Source organism: Orcinus orca, chromosome 5 (genome assembly GCF_937001465.1).
Source record: "Orcinus orca chromosome 5, mOrcOrc1.1, whole genome shotgun sequence".
Lineage (NCBI taxonomy): Eukaryota > Metazoa > Chordata > Mammalia > Artiodactyla > Delphinidae > Orcinus > Orcinus orca.
The window spans coordinates 69,982,570-70,009,431 of NC_064563.1; the positions used below are offsets into that span (position 1 = coordinate 69,982,570).

Genomic DNA, 26,862 nt, shown 5'->3' on the forward strand with positions numbered 1-26,862 from the left:
TTCTTGATTTGATTTCTCTTCCAATTCCTAGCTTTTTAAGGTTCAAATCAAAAGCACAAAAGTCTGGGCACCTTGGAAGTATTTAAGTGTCCACAGTATGCCATGTCCTAGGATGGCCTTTTTTTTTTTTTTAAATTAATTATTGGAGTATAGTTGCTTTACAATGTTGTGTTAGTTTCAGCTGTGCAGCAAGGTGAATCAGCTATACATATACATATATCCTCTCTTTTTTGGATTTCCTTCCCATTTAGGTCACCGCAGAGCATTGGGTAGAGTTCCCTGTGCTATACACTAGGTTCTCATTAGTTATCTATTTTATATATAGTGTCAATAGTGTATATATGTCAATCCCAATCTTCCAATTGGGATTGGGATTGACATATGTACACTATTGATACTATGTATAATAGTATCATAGTCTTCCCTCCCTGCCCCCCCGCTCCCCCTTGGTATCCATATGTTTGTTCTCTACCTAGGATGTTCTTATCTAGTGCCTTCTTGTATCCCCAGTGAGTATATAGCAGGAGGGCTTTCTCTCCAGTTTCCTGGCTGTCGATTGAGTGCATTTTTCACTACACTATGCTACCAGTGTTACCTGGCTCTGAAGGGGCCAAACTTTACTCGTTGGGTCTGTCACTGCCTCTTAACTGCCCAAAACACATCTCAAAAGGACATAATCTAAGGCTACAACAAAAAAAATCTTAAGAATACAGGACATGAGTTAGAGTCTTTCGAAACCCAGGGCCTATAGTGTCTTCATTCCACTCTCCTGGGGAACCAGTGTGAAGGAGTTGGGACTTTGGCAGAAGAATACATTCTTCTTGAGTTTGTCAAGAAAACAGTGACCAGTTTAACAAAGACCCAGAATAGCCAAGGCAATCTTGAGAAAGAAAAACGGATCTGGAGGAATCAGGCTCCCTGACTTCAGACTATACTACAAAGGTACAGTAATCAAGACAGTATGGTACTGGCACAAAAACAAATATAGATCAATGGAACAGGGTAGAAAGCCCAAATATAAACCCATGCACATATGGTCACCTTATTTTTGATAAAAGAGACAAGAATATACAATGGAGAAAAGACAGCCTCTTCAATAAGTGGTGCTGGGAAAACTGGACAGCTACATGTAAAAGAATGAAATTAGAACACTCCCTAACACCATACACAAAAATAAACTCCAAATGGATTAAAGACCTAAATGTAAGGCCAGACACTATAAAACTCTTAGAGGAAAACATAGGCAGAACACTCTATTACATACATCACAGCAAGATCCTTTTTGACCCACCTCCTAGAGAAATGGAAATAAAAACAAAAATAAACAAATGGGACCTGATGAAACTTAAAAGCTTTTGCACAGCAAAGGAAACCATAAACAAGCAAAAAGACAACTCTCAGAATGGGAGAAAATATTTGCAAATGAAACAACTGACAAAAGATTAATCTCCAAAATTTACAAGCAGCTCATGCAGCTCAATATTAGAAAAACAAACAACCCAATCCAAAAATAGGCAGAAGACCTAAAAAGGCATTTCTCCACAGAAGATATACAGATTGCCAACAAACACATGAAAGGATGCTCAAAATCACTAATTATTAGAGAAATCAAAACTACAGTGCGGTATCACCTCACACCAGTCAGAAAGGCCATCATCAAAAAATCTACAAACAATAAATGCTGGAGAGGGTATGAAGAAAAGGGGACCCTCTTGCACTGTTGGTGGGAATGTAGATTGATACAGCCACTATGGAGAACAGTATGGAGGTTCCTCAAAAAACTAAAAATAGAACTACCGTACAACCCAGCAATCCCATCACTGGGCATGTACCCTGAGAAAACCGTAATTCAAAAAGAGTCATGCACCACATTGTTCATTGCAGCTCTATTTACAATAGCCAGGACATGGAAGCAACCTAAATGTCCATTGACAGATGAATGGATAAAGAAGATGTGGCACATATATACAATGGAATATTGCTCAGCCATAAAAAGAAACGAAATTGAGTTATTTGTAGTGAGGTGGATGGACCTAGAGTCTGTCATACAGAGTGAAGTAAGTCAGAAAGAGAAAAACAAATACTGTATGCTAACACATACATATGGAATCAAAAAAAAAAAAAGGTTCTGAAAAACCTAAGTGCAGGACGGGAATAAAGATGTAGATGTAGAGAATGGACTTAAGGACACAGGGATGGGGAAGGGTAAGCTGGGACAAAGTGAGAGAGTGGCATGGACACATATACACTACCAAAGGTAAAATAGATAGCTAGTGGGAAGCAGCCTTATAGCACAGGGAGATCAGCTCGGTGCTTTGTGACCACCTAGAGGGGTGGGATAGGGTGGGTGGGAGGGAGATGCAAGAGGGAGGAGATATGGAGGTATATGTATATGTATAGCTGATTCACTTTGTTATAAAGCAGAAACTAACACACCATTGTAAAGCAATTATACTCCAATAAATATGTTAAAAAAAAAAAGAAAACGGAGACAAGTTTAAAAAAACAAATAAGGAAGCATAAAATTTATTTTATGTGTTTAAGGAAGCATAAAAAGTTTTAAAATTTGGAAAATGTGAGTTTTCCTCTGCAGATAACCATCTGATATCTGTACTTCCCAGCTAGCTCCTTTATGCTCTCTCTAATCTTCTAGAAGTCTTAGCCAAAAAGAGGTGAAGTAGTCACTATGGTGATCCTAACTGCAGGCCCTATAGAATAGCAACTTTGTGGAAGATTTGATATCAGCATTTCAAGTACTGTAAACATTTGTACTGATGAATATTTTGATTATCCCTTAGGTATGTTCTTTCCATGATCTTTTTTTTTTTTTAATATTTATTTATTTATTTAGGCTGTGCCAGATCTTAGTTGCGGTACGTGGGATCTCTTAGTTGCCGCATGCGGGCTTCTTAGTTGCGGCATGCATGTGGGATCTAGTTCCCTGACCAGGGCTCGAACCTAAGCCCCCTGCGTTGGGAGTTTGGAGTCGTAGCCACTGAACCACCAGGGAAGTCCCTCTTTCCATGATCTTAAACATAATTTTTTTTTTTTTTTTTTTTTTGCGGTACGCGGGCCTCTCACTGTGTGGCCTCTCCCGTTGCGGAGCACAGGTTCCGGACGCACAGGCTCAGCGGCCACGGCTCACGGGCCCAGCTGCCCCGCGGCACGTGGTTTCCTCCCGGACCTGGGCACGAACCCGCGTACCCTGCATCGGCAGGCAGACTCTCAACCACTGTGCCACCAGGGAAGCCCAAACATAATTTGAAAAAAAAATTTTATTGGAGTACAGTTGATTTACAATGTTGTGTTAGTTTCAGGTGTATAGCAAAGTGAATTAGTTATATATATACATACATCCACTCTTTTTTAGATTGTTTTACCATATAGGCCATTACAGAGTACTGAGTAGAGTTCCCTGCAGTAGGGAATTCCTATGCAGTAGGTCCTTATTAATTATCAATTTTATATATAGTAGTTTAAACATAATTTTAATTACACAGACCTTTGAAAGAATTGAGGTTTGTTGGTACTGACCCATATTTGCAGGAGTTAGCAATTTAGAAATGAGTGGAAATTTTGGTGTTATATGAATACGGTTTTCAAAGCTGATATTCATCATACACATGGAATAAGAAGAGGTCATGTGCAAAGAAGGCTGGTGAGGGGGCACATATGGACTGTGAAACTCTTCTATGAGCAGATCAGACCTAGAAGCCACTTGTGTTGTTTAGGCTTTATGCTCGTTTCTTCAAAAGAGAGGTTTACTAAAAGAAAAGTTGGTAGCCAAAAATACAGGAGTGACTCCTGCCCATCTTTTTGTCCCTCTCTAGTCCATAAAACACCTCTGCAAAAAAAATCCTTTCCTATGTACTTCATGTATTTTCAGGGATAAACACATCAGAGAAGAATGTACTGTAGACATGTGATACCATAATTTCTGGTGGCTCTGTTAGGCAGAGATCTATTTGTTCACTTAGAAACTGCAGTTATTATATTAACTTTCCTCCAAATGCCAGTTGTTAAATATTAATAAAATAAATTTTGAAAAGTGGTTAACTCTGCTCCCACTTCCTCACTGAAACCCATCTTGAAGCTACAAAGAAGAGTTTAAGCAAGGCTGGAAAGCTTATGAAAAATTGCTCTTGAGAAAGAGGAATTTCATCTATCTCTCTGTCTATCTCTCTATCACTCCATCCATCCATCTATCCATTCATCTATTCATCTATTTTTTTTATTTTGGAAGTAGATTTGGTGGGGAAAAAAGGATAAAATCTTCTCACATAGCCTTTGGAAGGTAGGGAAGTAAATATTCTGGGGGCATGCTACAAGAAATTTAAAATAATCTTGTGGTAATAATTGGTGTCAGTGGCAGTAATGAAGAAAGAATAACAGTTTAAATAAATAATTAGACTTGACAGTAGATGTGTCAACAGGTACCCACTTAATTAGTGTAATCATTGTGTTTCTCAGCTTTCAACATTGATCCACTGACTGTGGTGTGTTCCATGTCCCATTTCCAAACCGAATCTATTTAAAGCTGTACTCCATGGAATCTGAAACTGTATCCCCTGTTTACTATTTAGAGCTGATACCTGATGTTCTTTAACAGGGAAGATCTGTACTTGAGCAAGAACAGGCTTCTGCCTTTGGTAGACTGTTGATTATCCCTGTTTTCCACAGGGTGATTCATTAGCAAGGATGAATAATGCACAGTTAATTCTCATGGACTTGTCTATATTGCTACAGTGAATTGTTTATTATAATTTGATAGAAGCAGCCCTAGTCTGCCTTAAATCCAATAAATCAGTTATTGTTATTTGAGGTAGAGTTATTGTTATTGAGTTATTGTTATTTCAAAATATTTGAAATTATTTTCTTAGTTACCTGGATAGAATCTCATCGCTTGCAGGAGTGAAGTAATGTGTTATGGGTTATGTTCTACGAACCGGGAGTCATGAGAATCTAATTCTACTCCCAGCTCTGGCTGTGTCACCTTGGACAAGTCACTTTCCCTCTTTGGGGTCCATTTCAGTATCTAACAACAGGTAGAGTTGGACCACGTGCTTATGGCATTATTTCTAGTCAAATGTCCTAATATCTATGATTTTATTTCTTGGTCAATTCTTTCTTCCTCCTGCTGCCACTTTTCCAAAGTCATAGGAGAGTTCAGTGTGTGAAAATAGTTGTTCTTTTTAGCTTTTGATTCTTGTACATACCTGAAGGGCAGTTAGTGATTTGAATTATATATACACTGTGATTGGGCATTTATGCATTGCTTGTTCCCTACCCCCAGCAACATTCAGTTTCTGGTTAGAAAGGAAAAAATAAAAATCTATCTTCCTTCATGTTTCTCTGCTTGATAATCTGGGTCTCAATTTTGAGGCTCTGGTAAACTTCACTAGCAATATAGAGAGGTTCTTCTTCTGTTGTTTGACTTTTCCAGGGTTGAGTCAGTGACCTGTAAGGAGAGGTCAGAATGTCAAAGGCAGAGGGAACTTTAAGGACCCATCTAGCCAAATCTCAGAGATGGAGATTTTGGGGTCAGGGAGGGAATATGATTTGTCTAAGCTTTTCGTGGCAGATCCTAGGCTAGAATTCTTTCTTCTGACTCCATAGTTGTACCTCTGTTTTAGGAGAGGAATCTCTGTATGTGAAGTATCCTTTCTCTTCCCACCATTTAAAGGGACATTATCTTTCAGGCAAAACCAATCCTATTGTTAACGCAGGGATGTGAGATGCCCTTGAAACATAAGTGGATGCCAGACTTATTCCGTGAAGCATGGAATAGAGGATTCTGGCTGGCCTCTGCTCTCTGTGTTTATTAAGAAGCTGTGGATTCCCTTGCAGTTCTTTCTGTACGAGATTACTTGACCCTGACATCACACTGTTTCCTCTTGCCCTTTTCTGATCCAATGAATTATAGGAAGCTAAGGATGAGTTCCTAGCTGGCTGTGTACTGTGCAGAGTTGGGAACATTAATAAAGAGAAGGCAGATGCAGGATTAATACGCAGGAGGACAGGTGAGTAATAGCCAACACAGTGAAATCTAGTTCAAGGCCTGCAGTTCCCAGTCTCTGTGCTGCACAAGATTAATAGCAGCATCTCTCATTCTTTCAGATTTTCTCTCTGCCTTGTTCTTGTGGGACTGGGCTGGGGCTGAGAAGCAGCTAGAATGATCTTTGCCAAAACCAAACTAATGTTTTCATGAGATTTCCAGGTCCAGAGAAGAGAGTCGTAATTGTCTATCAGTTGGAAGATAACTTAGAGGCCACTGGGTCTAAACACCTACCTTGTACTTCATAATAATGACACACTGAGTGGAAATCATTTTACTGGGTCTGAGGTTCAAATCCTGGCTCTACTTTATTTGCTATGACTTTGGTGAAGGCATTACCTTCCTCTGAACCTTAGTTTTTCCATCTATGAGATGCAAGGAGGAGGAGGAGGGTGAAATAGATTGGATGTCAAAGGTTCCCCAGATCCTGGTTTTCCTGAGTCTCTGATTTGCCTAAGGTCCTGTAGCAAGTTTGCAGCCAAGCTGAGTCTTAGATTCAGAGCTCTTTTCTCTGGATTGGAGCGCTTATCATTAAAACTTCCACCGCCTGTACTTTCTAAACCGCATGCTTGTATCTTTCAGCCTTGTTTTATTAAGTGAAATTTTTCTCTCTCAGTTGGCAGATCCCTTCCTGTCAAGGGACTTGCCTAAGGCAGTAGTTATTAATTCGTCCCTGTGTGTGTGTGTGTGTGTGTGTAGTGGTAGGGGAGAGGATTACGGAATATTTGGAAACTCAGATGAATCTATGAACTAGTTAGAAAATGCACATCTGCATAGAATGTTGTCTACAATTTCAGGAGGTTTGTAAACCTTCTGAAGGCCATACATAGGTTCTAGGTTAAGCGAAATACTTTTTTCAGTGTGCGAAGTTTGAGATGACATTTGGGTAACACATTTCCTTTGCTGTTGGATTTCTCCCACAATTCACCTATTGTTTTGCTCTGAGTGTCAGACTCATTTATGAGTGTGACTCTGGACATTTATGTTTCAAACTGTTGAGCGATGTTTTAATATTGAAACTCTTATTCTGCTTGCTCTATTCATTTATTCACTCACTCACTCACTCAAAGGTACTTTTAACCCAGAATCTGTTAAGTGCTATATATTTTAATACATCATTTCATTTAATGTCATAAAATAGAAAATTATTTTTTCCCACTTTTCATATGTGGAAACTGAGCTCAGAGAGGTTGAGTAATTTGCCTAACGTCATACAGCAAATGAATCGCAAAGTTTGGATTCAAATCCAGATCTGCTTGAAAATATGTGAATACCTCCAGAGATAACACTGAATGTGAATAGGGACAATGAAACAATTCTATAAACGATAGAAATTCCTGGTAGAAAATGGCCAGTGGTCCCCTGAGGAGTACAGTGAATGTGTGCTCTGGGAGTTCAGAGAGGGACAAGATCACATATCCTGAATCATTTATATGATAATTCATTAATTAAATGCCCTTCTGGTACTTTAACGTAGAATAAGAAAAGCTGGGCAGTTGTATAAACTGCATTATAAATAACTCATGTTTTTCCTCTTCTTTCAAACTTCTATCAGGTTAGTGGTCTCAGACTCTCCATTTTTGTAAGTGAGTGCAGGAGGAGGCAGAGTGATTAGGGTCATAGAGCCCTGACCATACTGCGAGTTATCAACTGAATTGGAATTTTGATGCTTTGGGGAATCCGTTGGTTGTTTTCTCCCTGTTATATTGAGCGTGAGATTTTTTTTTTTTTTTTTGCGGTACGCGGGCTTCCCACTGTTGTGGCCTCTCCCGTTGTGGAGCACAGGCTCTGGACGCGCAGGCTCAGCAGCCATGGCTCACAGGCCCAGCCGCTCCGTGGCATGTGGGATCTTCCCAGACCGGGGCACAAACCCGTGTCCCCTGCATTGGCAGGCGGACTCTCAACCGCTGCGCCACCAGGGAAGCCCAGAGCGTGAGATTTTTTTACCAGAGATAGACTTCTGGCAGTGCACAGATCAGCACAAATGCAGATGTGAGCAGCTAGAATTTGGATCGTGCCAAGATGTAATGACTGCCACATGTGTGAATTTAATCTCAGTGCCTGGTGACCCACTGTGAGTCTGTGTGGGAGCCCTGGGAGTGAAGCCGGTGTTAGACATGGAAGAGGCCTTGGAGATTTTCAGGGGTAACAGCTTTGGATGGGAAGACGGAGGCCCCGGGAGGGGGCAGCAGAACAAGAACCAGGCTTCGTACTGGCACTCTGCAGTCATAGCTGCTTAAATTTTCTGTCTTCCATCAGCTCATGCTCATACTTGACACTGGCTTGGGAGCCTAGCATTATGAGCTGCATGACTTTGGATGCATTACTTGATTTCTTTGGGTCTCAGTTTTGTTGTCTGTAAAATGGAAATCACACCCTATTGGCAGGACTGTTGTGAGGGTAAGTGAAATACCATTGTGCTGTACAACACACAGACGTATTATTGTCCACATGATTAACAGTCCCCGTCCTATCCCACTGAGACAGGCACGCATGTCCTGCTCTTACAGATTCTACTTCCTCACTTCACCTTGATACTTTTCAGGTCAAGTTGCTTCTCAGAGTTTGGTCTGAAGACCAGGAACGCAGCATCACCTGGGAGCCTGTTAGAAATGCAGACCTCAGGCCCCACTCCAGACCTCCTAATCAGAATCTGCATTTTAATAAGATCCCCAGGTAGTTCCTAGGCTCATTAGAGTTTGCGAAGCATTGTGTTCCGCTGGAGACCGATTCCAAGACTGTTGGCCACAGGCCTGCTGACACGGACTGAGTCTGAGCCAGCATTCCGTGACATGCCTTCCCCAAGCCTTAAGAGACAGGAGGAAGCCCTGTGAAGTCGCTCCCTGAAAGTAATGGAAGGCCGGGTTGCAGGAATCCAGCAGGCTTTATCTTTTCAACGCCCTTCATTTCCTCAGAAGTACTATTCACCAGGGGTCAGACTGGGATTGGATCCCGAGGCTTTGGGCTCCCAAAGTCTGTGTTCTTTTCATTAAACCACGATGTCTCAGTCAGGAGGAATGCTGGGCTGTGTGGATGATAGCTCTTCCTTTCCCATAGTGCCAGTATTTCCACGCTTGCTGTTTTACTCTATTACTCAATTCCTAGAGGGGAAGAATTAAAAAAATAAAATTAAATTAAATTAGAAAGCTTGAATTGAAAGCCAGGATCCTGCAGCTTAATCAGTTATTTTCGTTTTTTAATGAGGGAGACTATTGTGAAATAAGTAATTATTAATTACTCAGAACTAATGAAATATTTTAGTTTCCTTGCTAAAAAAGCATATGGAAGCTAAAAGAAAGCATATGGGTGTTTTTCCGGAAGCATATTGGTGAATGGACAAATTACAGTGGTGCCAATATGCCTTTGCTGTCTGGCTGGGGCCATCACTGTGTGTGCTGGCATCTGAGTCCTCTTGTGTTTAAAGGGATTATTTAAAATTCCCATCTGATGTGTGCCTTGGGTTGCACAGCTCTACCTCATGAATCTTTCTGCCATGTTTCACTCTGACATTACTGGTGGAGTGTCACTCAGTATGAAACCTTTGCAGTCGAGGGCTACCATGCTCTTCCTTTCCACGGAACGGACCTGCCTAGCCGATGGCTAGGTATTGAGACTTTGTCCATCTCTCAGTTTACCACGGCCTCCTTTCAGACCGCAGCACTGGACCTCCTTGCTCCACTGGGGACTGTGTGTGAGACTCTGGGCCCCCACCGGTGTCTGCACTGCAGATTTCTCCCTTGTAAACCCGGAATGGTGACTCCAGGGCATCCCAGCTCACAGGCATGGCTCTTTATCCGATTTGCAGTCCATGCCCTTTGCTCCTCCTCTTCTTTTCTTTCTGTCTCTCCTCTCTTGCTGTGTGTTTAGTCGACCTGGTAAATAGCTTGATGGATTTGGAGGTGGTTGAAGCTCTTCTGGCTGCTCTGAGGATTGCACACATCCAGGCTTGTGATGATCAGAGGCAGCATGATATGTTCGAGAAGGTACTTAGCCGAGTGTCAGAAAATCGAGGTGCAGACCAGCCTAACTTGAGAAGCATTTCCTTAGCACTTACGGAGAAAGGTGGCTCGCTAAGACATCGAAGCAGGGAGCTGGCAGGTGTGTGGAGGTGAGTTTGATTCAGGGCCAGCCAGGACTCAGTGTGGTGTGTGGGCTCAGAAATTATACTTCGTGAGTGAGAGAATGTGGGAGCTCTTTCTACGGGAGGTTTCATATAAAACCAGGGACTGGAATTGACTTTGAAGGATGATTGAATGGACTTTGATGGGATATTACAGGGACTTCAGAGGAAATCTCTGGCAGGCAAGAATCAGCTTGAGGCAAGTCCCAGAAGCAGGTGAGTACCAGCCCTGCCCAGAGAGCTGGGCACAGATGACAGAAATGTGTAGTTGAGAGAAATCACTTCTTCTCTGGCGGACCTCGGTCTCCTCAACAGCAAAGCATGACCTTTGGACAGTTTGGTTCTCAAGAAGCCTCAAGAACTCCAACTGGAATTCTTCAAGATCTCCTATCCCACATCTAGATAAGCCATTTAGGTAAAGGCTGGGAGCTGATAGTGGCAATGGAGCAGGTCTCAGAACCCAAGTGTCCTGTTTCCTATTTCACTGCTCTTCCTGTGACCCCACAGAGCATGATGATGCTGAGTGGGTGGGATGACCATTATTATTCTGTCCTTTAATGTGTGAAACACAGAATTTTAAAATAATCTAAGACATAAAACAGACAAGGTATTTAACCATCTTACAGACCTGATGACCCTTCCACTGGGGAGGGTCCACTCTTGTAAAATGCTACCTTTGGGCTTTGCTTTCCTGTCTGAGGGACCAGCACACATCCCTCCCCCTGAGGAAGCCTTCTCTCTCCACCCCTTGGCTCAGAAGTATAGTCTTAGAATTGGACTCTGTTTTATAATTGACTTTATTTTGTACTGCCATCTTTTTGTATTTCCTCTTATCTCCCCTCACCAATATGCATATATTATAAGAGTTCTGAATCTAAGGACTACTTCATTCTGCTTTTCTGCATTTCCCTTAGCTCCTGGCACAGGGCCTTCTGTATCGTGCTCAATAAACACACGACTGTGTTCTTCAACGGTTTTCCCCTCTGTTGCTTGTTTTTAAGATGGATATGACACTTAGAGATTTATAGAATTTCAGAACGGGAAAGGAACTTAAAAACTCTCTGTCTAGTCGAGCCCCCTCCCGGGGAAGGAATGGCTTACCCTACTTTGCCTGCCCAATTAGTGGCAGGTCTGAGAATGGCGCCCCCATATGACCAAGCAGGAGAGGGATGGCTGGGACCTGAGCTCTCGCTCACCACTCGGCAAGCCTTGGCTGGGTTCCTTCTTTCTACGGAGAATGTTCGGAATAAAGGTGGTACACGTGACGCTGTTGCCGTATGAGACAGATGGAAGCAAGCAGGCATTTACTGGGTGTCTACTGTGACGTACTATGTGGCAGGCCCGTGGCAGGTGCTTTCACATCGTTCAGCTCGGTCAGTCATCGTAATCTAGAATTCCCACCCCTACACGCGGGAGAGAGATTGAAACAGGACATTTAGCCAGAGCCCTTCCCTGTAAGCTCTGAAGAGTGCACGGTAGTGGATAGGTTTTTGCCTCCTAGAGTGTGGGCAGAGGGCTCTGCAGAGTGGTACTCTTGGCTGTTCTAAGGGGAACTGATGGGGGAGACCAATGAAAGCGAGCGGAGGTGGTGATCACAATTGCTGTGGGAGGACCTATACTCCCCCGAATATAAGAGAGGACTCAGCTCTCCCCCTCTCTCCTCCACACGTGCATCCCTGAGTCTTTGGAGAACTGAGACAAGAATGCCTCACACTCGGGGGTTGGTTGTATTGGCTCCTACTTGCTCTGGTTACGTCTTACTCCCGCCTCTCCCCTAGCCTCCAGCCCCACTGCGTCTATTTTTCTCCCTTCTATTCATTCGCCTTCTCCCCCTCCCTCCCTCTCCTGAGTTAACCCTGGGTGGCCTCAGGTTCTGAAGGCTCTCCAATGGCAGAGTCTCCTGTACTGGACTGTGAAAACGCTGGCAGGGAAGACGGTACACAAATCTGTTAAATACACAGTAAAAATAGCTTCTGATCTATGGGACTCGGTATTAAGCAAGATGATATTAACGAGGTTTGAGTGCTGTGCTGAAATGTGGCAGCTGCACATGCATCTTGGCTGCCTTTCCTCCCTACCTCTGGCAGCTTGCGAGCAGTGTTGCCATGACACTCCTTGGGCTCTGTTTAGATCAGCTATTTTCTGAAGGAGTCCCTGACCTTCCCCACGGTAGAAACGGTTGATGTGGTCATGTCAGTGCCTCTCCAGGAGGCCTGGGACTGGTGGGCCCCCAGTTATGACTTGGAAACTGTTGGAAGCTGTAGGTCAGGTCACAGACGTTGAACATTTAGGAGCAAGAAGCCTGTTAACTATCCTCTAGTCTCCTTTGATGAGTGAGGGTACTGAGGCCCATTGAGTGGAAGTGACTTGTTCAAGGTCACAGAGTGAAGTAGGGACAAAGCTGGGACAGGAACTCAGGTCTCTTGATTCTCAGTGCTCTAATGTTCCAACTGTGCCACCCTTACGCCTGCCTCAGGGCCCTTTTCAGCCCAGATGGCTGTGGATGGAGATGAGCCAGACCCGGGGACACGGCTTCCCTAGGAATGGGCAGAGGAGGTGAAGAGAGAGGGGAAAGCTCAGTGCAGAGGGAGGAATGAGGAAAGGAGGGGGGTTACGGATAGAGTGGGGGCGATAGAGGCCAGTGTAAATGCCCGAGGGGCCCCTCAGCAAGGCCCATCCGAAGAGGCTCTTTTCTGTCAGGTTCCACAGGTTGGTCCACTGAGAAGTAGATGCTTACAGGGGCAGGGGAATAATTAGGTCACGTTCTCTATTGCTCTGAACACTTTCCTCACCTCATGTTACACCTCATATAAAACTACCATTAAAAGCCATTGTCAGCACCACCCTTTTTGGGATAGTTTATTATATAGTGTTAAGTATTCTTCAGAAAGTTCATATGTGAAATGCTGTCTCCTTCACAAGATTACAGGGTCTTGGGGACAGAAATTGTGTCTTTGCTGGACCTTCCTCCCTTCCTTTTTCCTCCCTCCTTCTCTTCCTCCTTCCCCTGCCCGCCTTCAATCATGGCACCTGGCAGAGACTGAAATCACATACAGTGAGCATCGAGGAAGTTTTTGTTGAGTTGAACTTAGTTGAATTCAGATGACCTCTTAACATTTTTATTAATGGATGGTGAAAATTGGCAAATAAAAGTTTGGGGGAATAGTGTTCTGACCAATTAGGATTCAGTGAGATTTCTTGTACACTCTTAGTTAATCTTCATGAAACCCAGTACACGGTCCAGTATTATCCTCATTTTACAATGAAGAAACAAAAGCCAAGTGACCTGCTCCAATTCACTTCAAGGAGTAAATGGTGAGGTTTGATTTGCATCTAGATCTCCTGTCTTCAAATGTTGTAATGTTACTTCTACTCTTCCCCAGTACTATGGAAGAGCAGTTGTTCCGTAGACAGTGGTTCACCCTTCTATCGAGGAGTCTCCAACCTTTGAAGGTTGTAACCTACCCCCTTAAGAGTTTGGAAAAGTAAGTATGAGTCCTCAGATTGAAACAGTGACTTATTATGGTTTGGACAACCTTAGGCTGCTTTTTTTTTTTCAGCAAGCCGAGGGAAAAGTAGTGCATTTCTATATTCTTTAATTTGCTTAGTTTGAAAGAAACTTTGAAATGGTGTGTAAGACTCTGAACTTTTAATACATTTGGATACATCCAGAATATGGGGATAAAAAGGCCTTCTGCCCTAAATGAATTGACTAATTTAGCTAAAAACAAAATTAGAGCACTTTTTTTGGTTACGAATGAAGGATGCAAGAATTTTTTGATGCTGCAGCTAAAGCCTGGGTTTTGGTTGATATTCATGTTTTGTAGGTTTTTCTCAATATTTGTCATATACATTAAATGATATCCATTATGCCTCCTAACTCTCATAGGATTTGGAGGCATTTGGTTGATAGCATCCTGCATCCTTTCTGAAAGAACATAAATGTGGAGCAGTCTTCCTTTTTTATGTATGTGCTTTGGAAGACCACCGTTGTCTAATTTAAATTTCAGTACAGAGGCAAAGCTTATCTGTAGTGAGCATAATATCTTGATATATATAGATCTCATGTTTCCTTTTTGTGTCTTAACTTTCAAGGTGTTTAAATAGGAGAATGATTTGAATAATAATGGTATAATGTCCAGAGAGAAAGTTGAATACATAAAACAAATATACGTGGAATCTATTTCTGTAGTGTGTGTGTGTGTGTGTGTGTGTGAGATTAGCTCAGTCTTTTTATAAAGTTGTCTATACTTTGAAAGTACATAATAACTTTGAAATTACCAGAGAAAATTGAAATCAAAACTTGGATGTTTAAGGGGATGAATATCTTATCTTTTGTTTTAGAGCTGTAGATAAAGTGAAAGGTTAGAAGAGTGTATTGTGTGGTGTTAGATGGAAACCAAACATTATCTTTATATTTTCTTTGCGAAGAAAGCTTGGCTTGGGAATCTGAGTATTCTTGCAAACTTTCTAAATTTCTTCAGCCCCCACTGATGCCCATACTTTGCTTAATTTGATTGAATTAGTTTACACTGAGCTATGGCTTAGAAAACATTTTATTTATTATAAGCAATGCACATGCACACTAAATAAATAAAGGAAAGGAAAAGAAAGAAGCAGCACTTTGCACTTTTCTTGCATGTGTGAAGCAGTCTGCCTTGCTTTAGAATTGCATGTGTGTGTCTCTTTAAATAGATTGGGAACACCTTGAAGACAAGAGAAATGTTTTATGCATGTTTGTGACAATGATTTTGTGAACTCAAGTGCAGTAAATCAAAACAACTTTGATAACGTCCTTTCCTTGGAGTTGATAGTCTTGTTCAGAATTTCTTAGAAGTCATCCTATTACTTTTGAAATTCCTCTGCTTCATATACTTTCTGTGGAATGAAGAAATGTTGTCCATCTGCCTACTTGCAAGAAAAATGGATAGTTAAATAGTGCAATATAGCCTGTTTACATACTGGCCCAAACTGTCACTGTAAGAAAAGGTTGCGTATATTCTAAAATGTTACAGAGCTAGGAAAAATATACACACGTAATATATAGAGTGAATATATATGTACATATATATATGTATATATATGATCATATATATATGATCTGTTCCTTGTCACAATATTTAACCCAATGTGCTATTTACAGTAATGAATCAAAATGTCAGTTTTAAAAATATGAAGTGTCAAAGTGTTCCCACGTTGTGGGAAAGTTTGATGTGACAGTTTGTTAATCATATGACTATTATATCAAACGTGTCTCACAGTGTTTTTTGCTCAGTTCTCTTTCTTGTAGGCTCCTTGCACTTTTTCAATGAATTCCCAGTTCAAGTTACTAACCCAAGGAACACATTTGGGTTACGTGTCTCCCACAGCTCACACACATGCTGCTATGTTTTCCTTTACTTACAACTGAATGGATTTAACATTTCAGAGTAGTTTGACTTTTGTGCCTGACACATTTATGTATAGAAGCTAAAAGAAAAAGAAAACTCCCCTACTGTAATTTTGTTGTTTTCACTGCAAAACCATCCCATGAAACCTTGATAGAATGGATGTTTTGTGTTTCTCCAAGCTGGGTTTCCCAAGGTGTAATTTAGATGTCCTTACTCTTTGACCTTGGACACATTTTTGAATTTTACTTGGCACATTGATCATACCAACTTCTTCATCCTAATAAAAGGGCAGAATCCTAGAACATAAATATTTTATGCTTGGGGAAAGGCAGCATGGTTTCCTTCGGAAGAATTTGTGGCTATGCTACTTACTAGCTCTGGATACAAGGACCACACTCAATCTCTGGGCCTCAGTTTCCTCTGAAGAATTGTTAAGGTTGAAATTAGATTAGATTAGTGTATTTTTAAACTTATACCTTCAAGGAGCCCAGAGTTCTGGGTGGACGTACAGCCTCAGATGATGGGGTGTGGGGAGAGTGGCGAGGACTCTGGGCCCTTCTGCCTGAGCAGCTCACTCTTAGATCTGTTTAAATTTAGTTTTATATACTATTTCATTTAAATAAAAGGCTCCACTGCTTAAGCGACCAACTTGCCTACCTGTTGGCAGCCACTCTACTCTGCGATGTAAAGTCAGTGTTCTCTGATTCTGCGGCTCATTTCCTGAGAGGTATCCGTTGGCAGCCACTCCAGCAGATCTCGGCTAATCTGGCCTCAGGTTCTGCCTGTGCGTCCATGTGGCCTCTGTGGAAGTTCTTTCAATGGCAAAGGATTCTCCATGGTGAGATGTGAGGGAAGGGCCACTAACTGAGGGCCCATCCATGTCTGAGTCTAATCCTTGCAGCTTTTTAGTCTTAATAAACTTACTTTCCAATTTGGCAGATTTCTACATCATCAAAGACTGTTGTTTAGAACAAGTACAGACAGAGGAAGATATAGAAGCTTTGGCAGGTATTTAATCTGCTTTTGGTTGAGGATATGAATGTTACTCCTTAAGCTGGAGCGTTTCAGCCAAATTTGAGGAGGAGGTTGAACACCCACAACGTGAAATTTTACTTCACCCATTATTTTTTCCTTCCCTCCACCCCATACACTACCACCTTGATCCACTCTGCAGGACATATTCCTGTATATATTTCCCAGAATGATGGGGCAGGTGAATTAAAAAGTTGTGAATTACAAATCAAGGAAAAGACTGTAAGAATGACAAATGATCGAGGGATATGATGTAGCAAGACTTTAGAAAAGCCTTTAAGTATGAACATAATAAAATCAAATTGGAGAAAATATTTCTCATAGATTAAAAATAGTGTCCTAAAAATGGGAGAGAGGATGAATGTCTATTTTGCTAGACATTCAGAAGCATCATTTTCAAAGTTCCTCAGGGATCAAGTTCGGGGATTAGTTTAACTCTCCTAATATCTGGAATTGTGAAGGGAGAGAATGGTCAAGTGTACAGTATTTTATTTTATTTTATTTTTTTTTTGCTGTACGCGGGCCTCTCACTGTTCGGGCCTCTCCCGTTGCGGAGCACAGGCTCCAGACACGCAGGTTCAGCGGCCATGGCTCACGGGCCCAGCCGCTCCGCGGCATGTGGGACCTTCCTGGACCGGGGCACGAACCCGCGTCCCCTGCATCGGCAGGCGGACTCGCAACCACTGCGCCACCAGGGAAGCCCAAGTGTACAGTTTTGTCATGACAGTTACTTATAGTGAAATGGCCCTTTGGTAACGGATCTCATCTAAACGGTGGAAGCCCAGAAGCAGTAGCTGAGTGCCAAGACAGGATGTTCTTTTATTGAGTCACATATTAGCCATTGGGGATGCACCTGGGCTTATTGGGCTGGGGGGGAAGGGATGACCCAAAATACATGTATAGGATGATAAGAAAAAAACCAGGAGTGGTTCCTGACTTGTTCCTTAAAGAAACTGGTGAGATGAGGCAAAATGTTCTAAACCAATGTCACACTCTAGACATCCAGCTTTCGATGGAACAGGAAGCATTTTGTGTATAGTTTTGGTCGAAGTGGAATAGTGTAAAGGATTGTTTGGATAGAGGGGATGACATGGGGACAAACCAAAAGGTACAGCCCAGGACTTGAACTCAGGTAGTCTGTCCCCAGCAGCTGCTCTCTTAACCACTAAGCTACATTGTCTGCATACTGTGGGTGTAATTATACATGCCTTTTCTACCTCCCAGCATGTCATGAGGCTGAAACAAGATGATACGTGTGAAAGTATTAGGAAAGGGGTGAACCAACAGGTGAAGGTGAGACAGCACACAAATAACTATAAAGTAGAAAGTAGAAACTTGCTGAGAAAGTTCAGAGAAGAGAAAAGAATGATCACTTCCAGCTGGGGTGGAGGGCAGGGGATTAAGGAGGGCTTCTTGGGGAAAGTGACACTTGGATTGGCCTTGAGCGGGATTTTTATAAAGGGGGAGGCTTTCTGAGCAAATGGAATGAACAATGGGATAGAGTCATCGAAGTGCAGGGTGGTGAAAAAGAAGGCGTTAGTTCATCAAATGCTGATGAGTTTAGCAGATTCTTTCCAAAACAGTGTGCACTGAGGAATGGGGAAGGGAAGGGGTGTGTGGAGGAAGGGGAGGACATGGTGAGTAAGGTGATGAATGGGAAGATGAAAAAGCATAACCCAAAACTGCCATCTTGGGCTTCCCTGGTGGCGCAGTGGTTGAGAGTCCGCCTGCCGATGCAGGGGACGCGGGTTCGTGCCCCGGTCCGGGAGGATCCCACATGCCACGGAGCGGCTGGGCCCGTGAGCCATGGCTGCTGAGCCTGCGCGTCCGGAGCCTGTGCTCCGCAATGGGAGAGGCCACAACAGTGAGAGGCCCACGTACCACAAAAAAAAAAACAACCAAAAAACAACAACAAAAAACCTGCCATCTTCATCATCTTTCTGGGAGTCAACTCTAGGCAAATAGATGATCCCTGCCTCATGTAGATCATGCTTTGACTCAATTTATTTTCTTGTGCGTGGTCCATAAGTACTAGTCCAAGGAGATACCAGTCTAAAAAGATGTGTCCCCCGTAAGCCTGGAGAATGCAACATGCTCTGGCGCCCTCTTAGGTATTGACAATGTATGTTAGCTAGTTAAACCTTCCAGGGAGCCCTGTGGGACAGCCATCAGCTTACTTTCAGTTGACTCTGGAACTTGGTCTTTCCCTTTGAGCAACCCTCGTTAACATCCCCGAGTAGGTAAGACTCCCAGAGACCTCCAGCCCACCAGCTGGACTGATCTGTGTCTGCTGTCCAACAGATCCTCTGAGAGGAGAAGCAGATCCACTCTCAGGGCAGCCCGAAGTCCCATTCTGAAAGAAGAAGTTGCACAGAGCACTTTTGCCTGTAGAAATGGTTATGTGTCATTTAGAAAGAAAGCTGTGCTCAAGATAACCTTGAGAACCTGCAACCCCTCTGAAAAAGTAAGAGTGAGAAGCAGGAAGTGAAGGAGCCCTAGGTCTTGGAATGTGTCTGAGTGCAATAGATCGCAACCACAGGACCACCCCCAGCAGGCTGCCCTGTGAACGTTTATGAGAAAACATCCTTCAAGTCAGGAGCTTGCCAGCCAGCCCCGGAGACGACAAGGAGCCTAGCTCACTCTCAGGTGCTGCATTGTCCTGAAAGGGGAAGAAAGGCAGTGGACTGTGTTGAGTGTCTACTCCTTCCCAGACACCACATTCGGAGTCGTCGTGTTAACACCTTCTCACTTAATCCCCTCAACAATCCCACTAGGTTAGGATTATTAATCTCTTCTTGTATAGATGAGGACACCATATCCAGGGTGTCTCAGTGCTGCTGAATAGATCACGTTGTTTTATATCTTGGACCTTGACCATGTTCCTTTCCATCCTTGTCTGCCTGGTGAACTTGTGTTTCTCCAGGTTGTAAAAGAGCTTCTCCTCTAAAGACCTTCTGAACCCCGTGGGACCTCTTGTCCTGAACTGCATGGTGCTCTTGTTGCTTAGGGCTACATGCTTTCTCTCAAGGTTCAGACTTGGGGCCTGAGTGATTCTAGAGCTGCCCTGCTCTGCCTACATTCAGCTTTCTCTACTGTGTGATTTCAGCGTAACTTCACTCAGACCCCGTCCTTCACAGGATACTTCTTCTCCAGCCCAGAGTTCTGGGCCTTCTTCGCTGACACATTTTGAGTTTTCTGGGTTCTGGGCCTCTGAATTTTTAATGTCACCCCACTTCCACCCCGCCCTTCCTGGAACCTACCTGTTACCTTCTTGTTATTTGCTCAGGTCTGATCTTAACTTTCAAGTGACACTTGTCAAACTTGCTGTGCATTGGAATCACCTGGGGAATTTCACCCTCAGAAGCTATGGTCCCGGAGGTCTGAGAACACAGCGTGGGAGAATTTGTATTTCTAACAAGCTCCCGGATGATTCTGAAACTGTCAGTTTGTGGGCTCACTTTGATGAATACACCTTTAAAGTACAGTTCAAGACCCCTGTTTTCCAGGAAATTTAACTATCTTTACGCAAAGTGGTTTCTTTCTTCCTTTCTCTCTCTCTGTCTTTCCTTCTTTCATATTCTAATGGAACTCACCTAGGCCCTATCTGATTTAGATAACTTCTCATTTATGTAAGTCTCTGGGGCTTCATTATCAACTTCTTGTGTCTGCTTAAATGCTTTAGATAAGAGAGACAACATTGAATAAATGAACGTAAGTCCGTAAGTCTGGATGGAGAATCTCGAATCCTGAATTCACAGGTTGTCATAGCTGCTTATGAGCTGTGTGTTTTGGGGGCAAATCACATCTTGTAGAGTTGAGTTTTCTCATCTCTAAAATAATGATTCCATTTCCTCCTGCTGCAGAAGCTCACGGAAAACATCAGATGAGAGAGTGGGTATGTAAAGTGTGGTACAAATGCACGATGTTCACAGTAAATTGCTGCTGGTGTTTTGTTTGTTTTGTGCAGTTGACTCATTCACTTTATCATTAATGATGAGGCCTGAAGGAAATGCTGTTGGTTTTTGATGAGGTGTGGAGTGGAGGGTGGGGCTGAAGTGATGCTGAGATTTCAGGAAAGTTCTTTTCAGTTTCTGGAAATGATTCTCACACTGACACTGACAGTTATAAGCCCGTGCTCAGGTCAGAAAAGCAACGTGCCTTTATATTGAACTTTCAGGTAGGCCGTGATAATGATTATGAAAATTGTGTTCATCTTATGAACTTCTCACTTAAACTTGAGAAGAATGATGAAATATTCATAGTGGTTGTCACTTACAGGGGTTTGTAGGGTGACTGCTAGTGGCCAAGTTTATAAATCCTTAAATTTCTGTTTTCTGTAACAAGAATACCTAAAACAGGAAGTGTCCTCTTCTAGGTTTTCTTAAGATAGCATATGCATTCCTTACGTGCCTACAGTGCGAAGTCTAGATCAGGCACTGAGGAATAAAAATATGGTGGGATGTGTAATTTCTTCTTTCACAGAGTTTACAGTCCAGTGGGAGACACAGACACATGCACAACTAGCTGTTTCACGAAGCCAAACCCCCTAGGTGACAAAGGAGAGGTACACAGGTGGCATGCTGTGGGAACCCGGAGGAGGGGCTCCTGAAGGAGGTAGCGTGTGAGCGTGCCTTGAAGAACTGAAAGGATTTCAGCAAACCAACTTTAGGTTGGAGCAAGCCAGATGAAGAGACACTATGTTAGTACTCCAGGCATTTCCTATAGTGTTTTATAGCCAAGGTTATGGGAGAAGTATTGATGCACAGAAACAGAGGATCTTCTTTGAAGATCCCCTTCTGATATTCTGGTCCATCTGACTGTGCTTATTTTATTTCCTTTAGTATATCTGTCCCCTCCTTCTTAACAGGATATTCCTTTTTGCCACTTCCTTGCTGGTGTTTTCTTTACTGGTCCTTAGCCTCTCTTGCCTGCAAAGTTGGCTCACCCTTGCTACCATATCATCATACTCCTTTGGACCACCTCTTTCTCTGTTCCCCAACTATTTAAAAACCCCTTTCATCCTCACCCTTGTTTTGGTTTGCAGCATTAACGATTGCCTTTTAAAAATGTCCCTGTATTGATTAGATTGACGCGTTCACACTGATTTTTCTCTTCTCCAGGCTCTGGATCGCCAAGCCTGTAACACCAAGTCTAGGTGGTACTTATATGCGTATAGTGCCTATTGTGGCCAAGAGGAGATAAGGTCACAACGAAAGGAAACAGGTTGTTAAAATCTGTTGGAAGAAACATCAGGTGCCAGACTTGTGTGGGAACGCAGTGTAGATTGACTTTACGTTCTGTGGCCCGCGTGTCAGAGGCCTTTGATGTTTAGAGCCTTACATTTTGATACTTATAATCATGTAATATAAGTTTATATCAACTAAATCCACTGAATTGATGGTGAATCAATTTCACTATCCACTACATTATTAATTCCAGATGGGAAAATTCATTAGGGGTCAAATTTTGTTTGAAGCCCAACTGTTTCTTAAATTATTATTACAATTATTATCTATTTATTTTTTTACAACTGATGGGAAGGGAAATTTAACAGCTGTGTGATTAGCAGGGCATGAAATTAAAAATGTTTTGCACAGAATCAAGAGGTTGTTTACTACAGAATTCCTCATCTGAGAATTAAGTTTCATTAAGATTGGCCACAAGATGCTCTCTTTCATCATTTAAGTTTGATTTTTCACATCCAGTTCTTTGCTAAAAGGCCTTTCCCTTTTTCTGGAAGGAAAATACTGACCAGGTCATCACAAAGCATCTCTAACATTAGCAGTCAAGGTAATAACCCCATTTCTTTCGCTCGTAAAATAACAGTGCAAGGAAAAAGAAGTTCAGCCTCACTGCTCTCAGCAAAGAATGAGTAAGTTCCAGTTTGAGGAAGTCAGGTAAATTAGAAAAAGCTACAGCTTGAAAGTGGCTTAAGTCTTTTCCTTTCAAACTGCGCAGGTAGAGACGTCTAGAATGTGATGTTTATCCTTAAAGTTTCCTTTACCGGTATGCTGTTACTTCTTGGGTCCTTTTGCAAAGGTACCTCCTTTGACTGGGTTCTAGAGAGTACCACTTCCCTCTTCCGTTGTGCAGGATGTGGACAGTCTTTTGTAGAAGCAGGAGAGCATGGTGGTCAAGCACGTTAGCTGGAGTCTCTTTGCCGAAGTGTGAAGCCAGCTCTTGTATTTGCTTGGGCAAGTTGTGTGAACTCTCTTTGCCTCATCTCCTTATCGAATGGAGGTAAAAACAGTACCTACCTCCAAGGTTGCTTTGAAGATTAAGAGAGTTGATACCTGGAAAATGTTTAAGGCTCTACCTGACTCATAGCTGGTGCTCAGTTAATGTTAGCTGCCTTCATTTTTATAGGGCAATGTACTGTTCTGTGTGTGAAGGTCTTTAGTACACATGCCACACGGACTTGCTTCGCTTCTAGTTTGGGATCCTTCATCTATCCTTGTTGTTTTATCTTTAATGGAATCATTCCTGTAAGATAATTATTTATATACTTGTCTTAAGTCTTTGTTTAGACAGGTTTTATCTTTATATTTGATGAATTCAACAAGACCCAGTCTTTGCCCTTAAGGGACTTTTTGAAGGGGAAATTGGGGTTCATGAAAGTTTGTGCAGATAACTCTTATTGGAGATAGACTAGAGATCGCACCAATGAGAGTTAAGATATTTGAATAGTATTCCTAAATATTAAGAGGTCTAGTTAAGGAATCTGTGGTTCTTAGAGGAGAGAGACATTAACTTTGGTTGGGGTTGAATGCATATGTGGAGAAAATGAAGGAAGTCTTCCTGGAGGAGGAGGGATTTGATCTGGGACCTGAATGCTGGGTAGAATTTGACCTGACCGAAAAGGGGAAAAGAATTCCCAGGCTAAGTGAAGCGTGTGAACTGCACTTGGTTTTCTCACGTTTTCCTCGTGCTGCCCTCTGGCCACTATCCAGGCCCTTTGGAGAGCTGTTATTGCAGGTGGGACCTCAGTTGGAAAGCCAGTGAGTGTGTGAGTGAGGCTTTCATAGTCCCCAGGTCCTGTATAAGAAATGGACAAAGGAGCCATTCTAAAGAATGTCTTTTAAAGGGGGTGTAAGAGAGGTACATTCTAATGAATGTCCTTTTTTTTTTTGCGGTACGCGGGCCTCTCACTGCTGTGGCCCCTCCCGCCGCAGAGCACAGGCTCCGGACGCGCAGGCTCAGCGGCCACGGCCAACGGGCGCAGCTGCTCCGCGGCATGTGGGATCCTCCCGGACCGGGGCACGAACTCGCGTCCCCTGGATCGGCAGGCGGACTCCCAACCACTGCGCCACCAGGGAAGCCCTAATGAATATCTTTTAAAGGCGGTGTAAGAGAGGAAGAATGGGAGAGACAAAGGCAGGAAATGTTGGATGTTTGTAGAGGGATTATAATGAAGGCCAACTGAGTGCTCTTTGTGTTTTCTCAGATCACTTTTAGGGGAGATGTAGGTGCTTTTGCATATATATATATCAAAGTGTCACTTTTTTCTCCTTGTCTCTTCTTCTTTTTTTTTTTTTTTTTTTTAAAGAACCAGTATTAACATCACTCAATCCTCTGCCCTTAAAAATAAATCTGGGCGGGAAGTATGAGTATTTCCTGGAATACGTTGTACGCTGGGCAATAGATCTGGGTATTTAAATGCCTTTCCTGTAGAGGAAGGTCACTATGCGTCAGGATGCTACCAGCAGCCCTGTGGGAGGTCGGTGAGTGTGTTTCAGCACTGTGGCCGCTCTCCATCAGCTCTCCGCCATGGCAGGCTGGCTTTAAACTTACTGACACTTCTAGCAAGATGAGGCCCCATAATGTGAGCTGGCCAAACATGACATGGCATGGTTGCAAAATAACGAGACTGGAGTTTTAGCCAACACCCTGGAACACGTAGATGCAAGTAGCACGCCTTGTGGGGGTACCATTCCAGCACAGGGAGCGCTTGGTCCCAAGTTGCTTCCACTGCTCAAAGCACCCTTGGAATCGCCTTCAGAGGTACTGATGAGCCAACCTAAAAAGTCATAGAAGCATGAAATGTGAGACCATGAAATCCACTAACCTCATTCTGAATGGGAGAAAACTGAGGCCCTGAGACAAATATTGATGTGTACAGTGGGGTCTTTCCCTTAGATGGGGAAACATCCGTTCTCAATTACCTTGTTAGCTCTCTCTGCTTATTTTCTCATTGTTTCTCTGCCTTAAGGAAAATTGATTCTGTGTTAAGCCTATGAATAATTAGAAAAAATAGAGAGAGAAGGAGAGAGGGGAAAAAGTTCCCTTTAGCATTGCCTAACGTTACAGAGTGTATCTGCAGCGCAGGGAAAACCCAGCCCTCCTGGCATGAGGCTCCTTCTATATTTACAAGAAAGTTTCAAGACAGAAATCACTTTATCAGAGTTTCTAGTTGGTTATAGTTACATCTATTGTAAAATCTGGTGTACATAAAGATAGAGTTAAACATACAAGTTCCTAATTGAATTGTAGACCTTACCTTTCAGGGGTAGGGATTTTGTCAGGGATAAAGCTTTGTCCTTGTCATGGTCCATTGGCAACATTTCCTAAAGTGTGCTCCGTGGTATACTAGCTCTACAAATGGCCAAATCAGGTTGGGAATCAGTTGCTTTTATTGCAATCTCCATTTTGGAGATTCTTCATGTACCTTTAGCAAGATTAACTCTGAGAAGACCTATAGGTAAAAACCAGTAACCACACCATTCCTTTCTGTAATGTGAAATTCAGGCTTTGTCAAACTTATTTTATCATGGAACCATTTTGTGGATGATTTCCCAGACTTGTGTTCTGTGGAACATTCTTTGGATAGCATGACTTTATTGTTAAAATTCTTAAGGTTCACATCTGTCATCTTGTAATAATCTTGTGTGAAATATAAAGTCATCTGGGCTAAACTATAGACCTTCACCTGCCCTCCCTTCTCCATAGGAGAAATTACAGGTTTATTTCAGGATCAAACACTTTTCAAATGAAATGTTGTTAGGAGAAAAATAATAACAACAACAACAACCCTTTTAGAGCCTAATAATTGCAGAAAGAAGACAGTATTGTACGAGCCAAACCCAATTTTGTGAATTAGGGCTTTAACTTGGAGAGTTGTTCCTGAAAATAGGTTGTTTTTAAGCAAAACTTTTATGGCTTTTGGTGGGGGACTTTTTCACCATCAAAGGCACGAATATGGGTACTTTTAAACTGACATGTTTCTTGCATTCAAAACCAGGGCTTGTGGAGGAAACAATACTTTCTTTAACTTTTCTGAAACAGTTGGCTTGACCATCATGGCATTTTTTTTGTTTATTTGGGATATTAGCTTTTTTTTTTTTTTTTTTTTTTTAAATGCTGGAAGGGTCCTTGTTGATCTTGTCCCAGCCTGCACTTGACAGATGAGGAAATAGAGGCCCAGAAGGCTTCAGTGACCTTTCTAAGTCTCTTTACTAGTTAGTGACAAAACCAGAAATAAAAATCAAGAACTCTCACTTACTTACTAAAGTAAGCCTAGTAACTTTTTATTTATTGTACACTCTGTTAAAAAGAAAGGAGTTAATTGCTTCTCTTGATTAGATAGTAGGTAGGTAGATATGTACCTAACACAGATGATAGATAGATGCCCATAATTAGAAACTCTTTTCCCCTCAAGGTAAGAAGACCCTCCACAGTTCCTTGGTTGTCTCCTTTCTTATTTTTAAAGGAACTTCACCCACCTCAGGCCAGGTCTTTGATACTGTTCACTTGAGAAATCGATTCACTTCCATGGAGGAGATAGGTGTGAAAAAGAGGGTCATGCTGAACATTTTAATCTCTCTTATTTCAGGCTGAGAGATTCACTGCAGCAAGGGGGTATTTAAGGTTTTCGACAGAAGGAGAAGAACTGGCTATCACCAAGTGCCTGAGGGCTATGGCTCAGTTATACATCATTGTGTGGTTATTTCTCTCCTCTTCCCCTCCCCCTTTCTCCCAGTTTCAGCCCCTCCCTTCTTTCTCCATTGCCCATGTCTTCAGCAGGAGGGCTATAAAGACAGGAAAGAAAGCTCAGATCCAAGGAAGACATTCCTTCTGTGAGGTTTCACCCAGTTGTAGCAAAAGCAAAAAAAAAATTCTCATGCCTTTGAGTTTTTTCCTTTAGGTAGAGGATTTGGTGGTTAGAGATCTTAGGAAATTCCCCATTAAAAAGCTACTGCAGAATCTGTAGTCTGGTGCTTGCAATAACGGTGGTGTAGTATCTTGTGAAGAAGGCAAGGGCCTTAAAG

The 26,862-nt window shown here is 42.5% G+C and overlaps 1 protein-coding gene across 4 annotated transcripts in view; it reads left to right on the forward strand.

Annotated features, from left to right (window-relative positions):
• The window catches only part of LPP (LIM domain containing preferred translocation partner in lipoma), a 694,580-nt gene that overhangs the window by 180,297 nt on the left and 487,421 nt on the right, over nucleotides 1–26,862 (forward strand). The gene's annotated exons all lie outside the window — the stretch shown is intronic.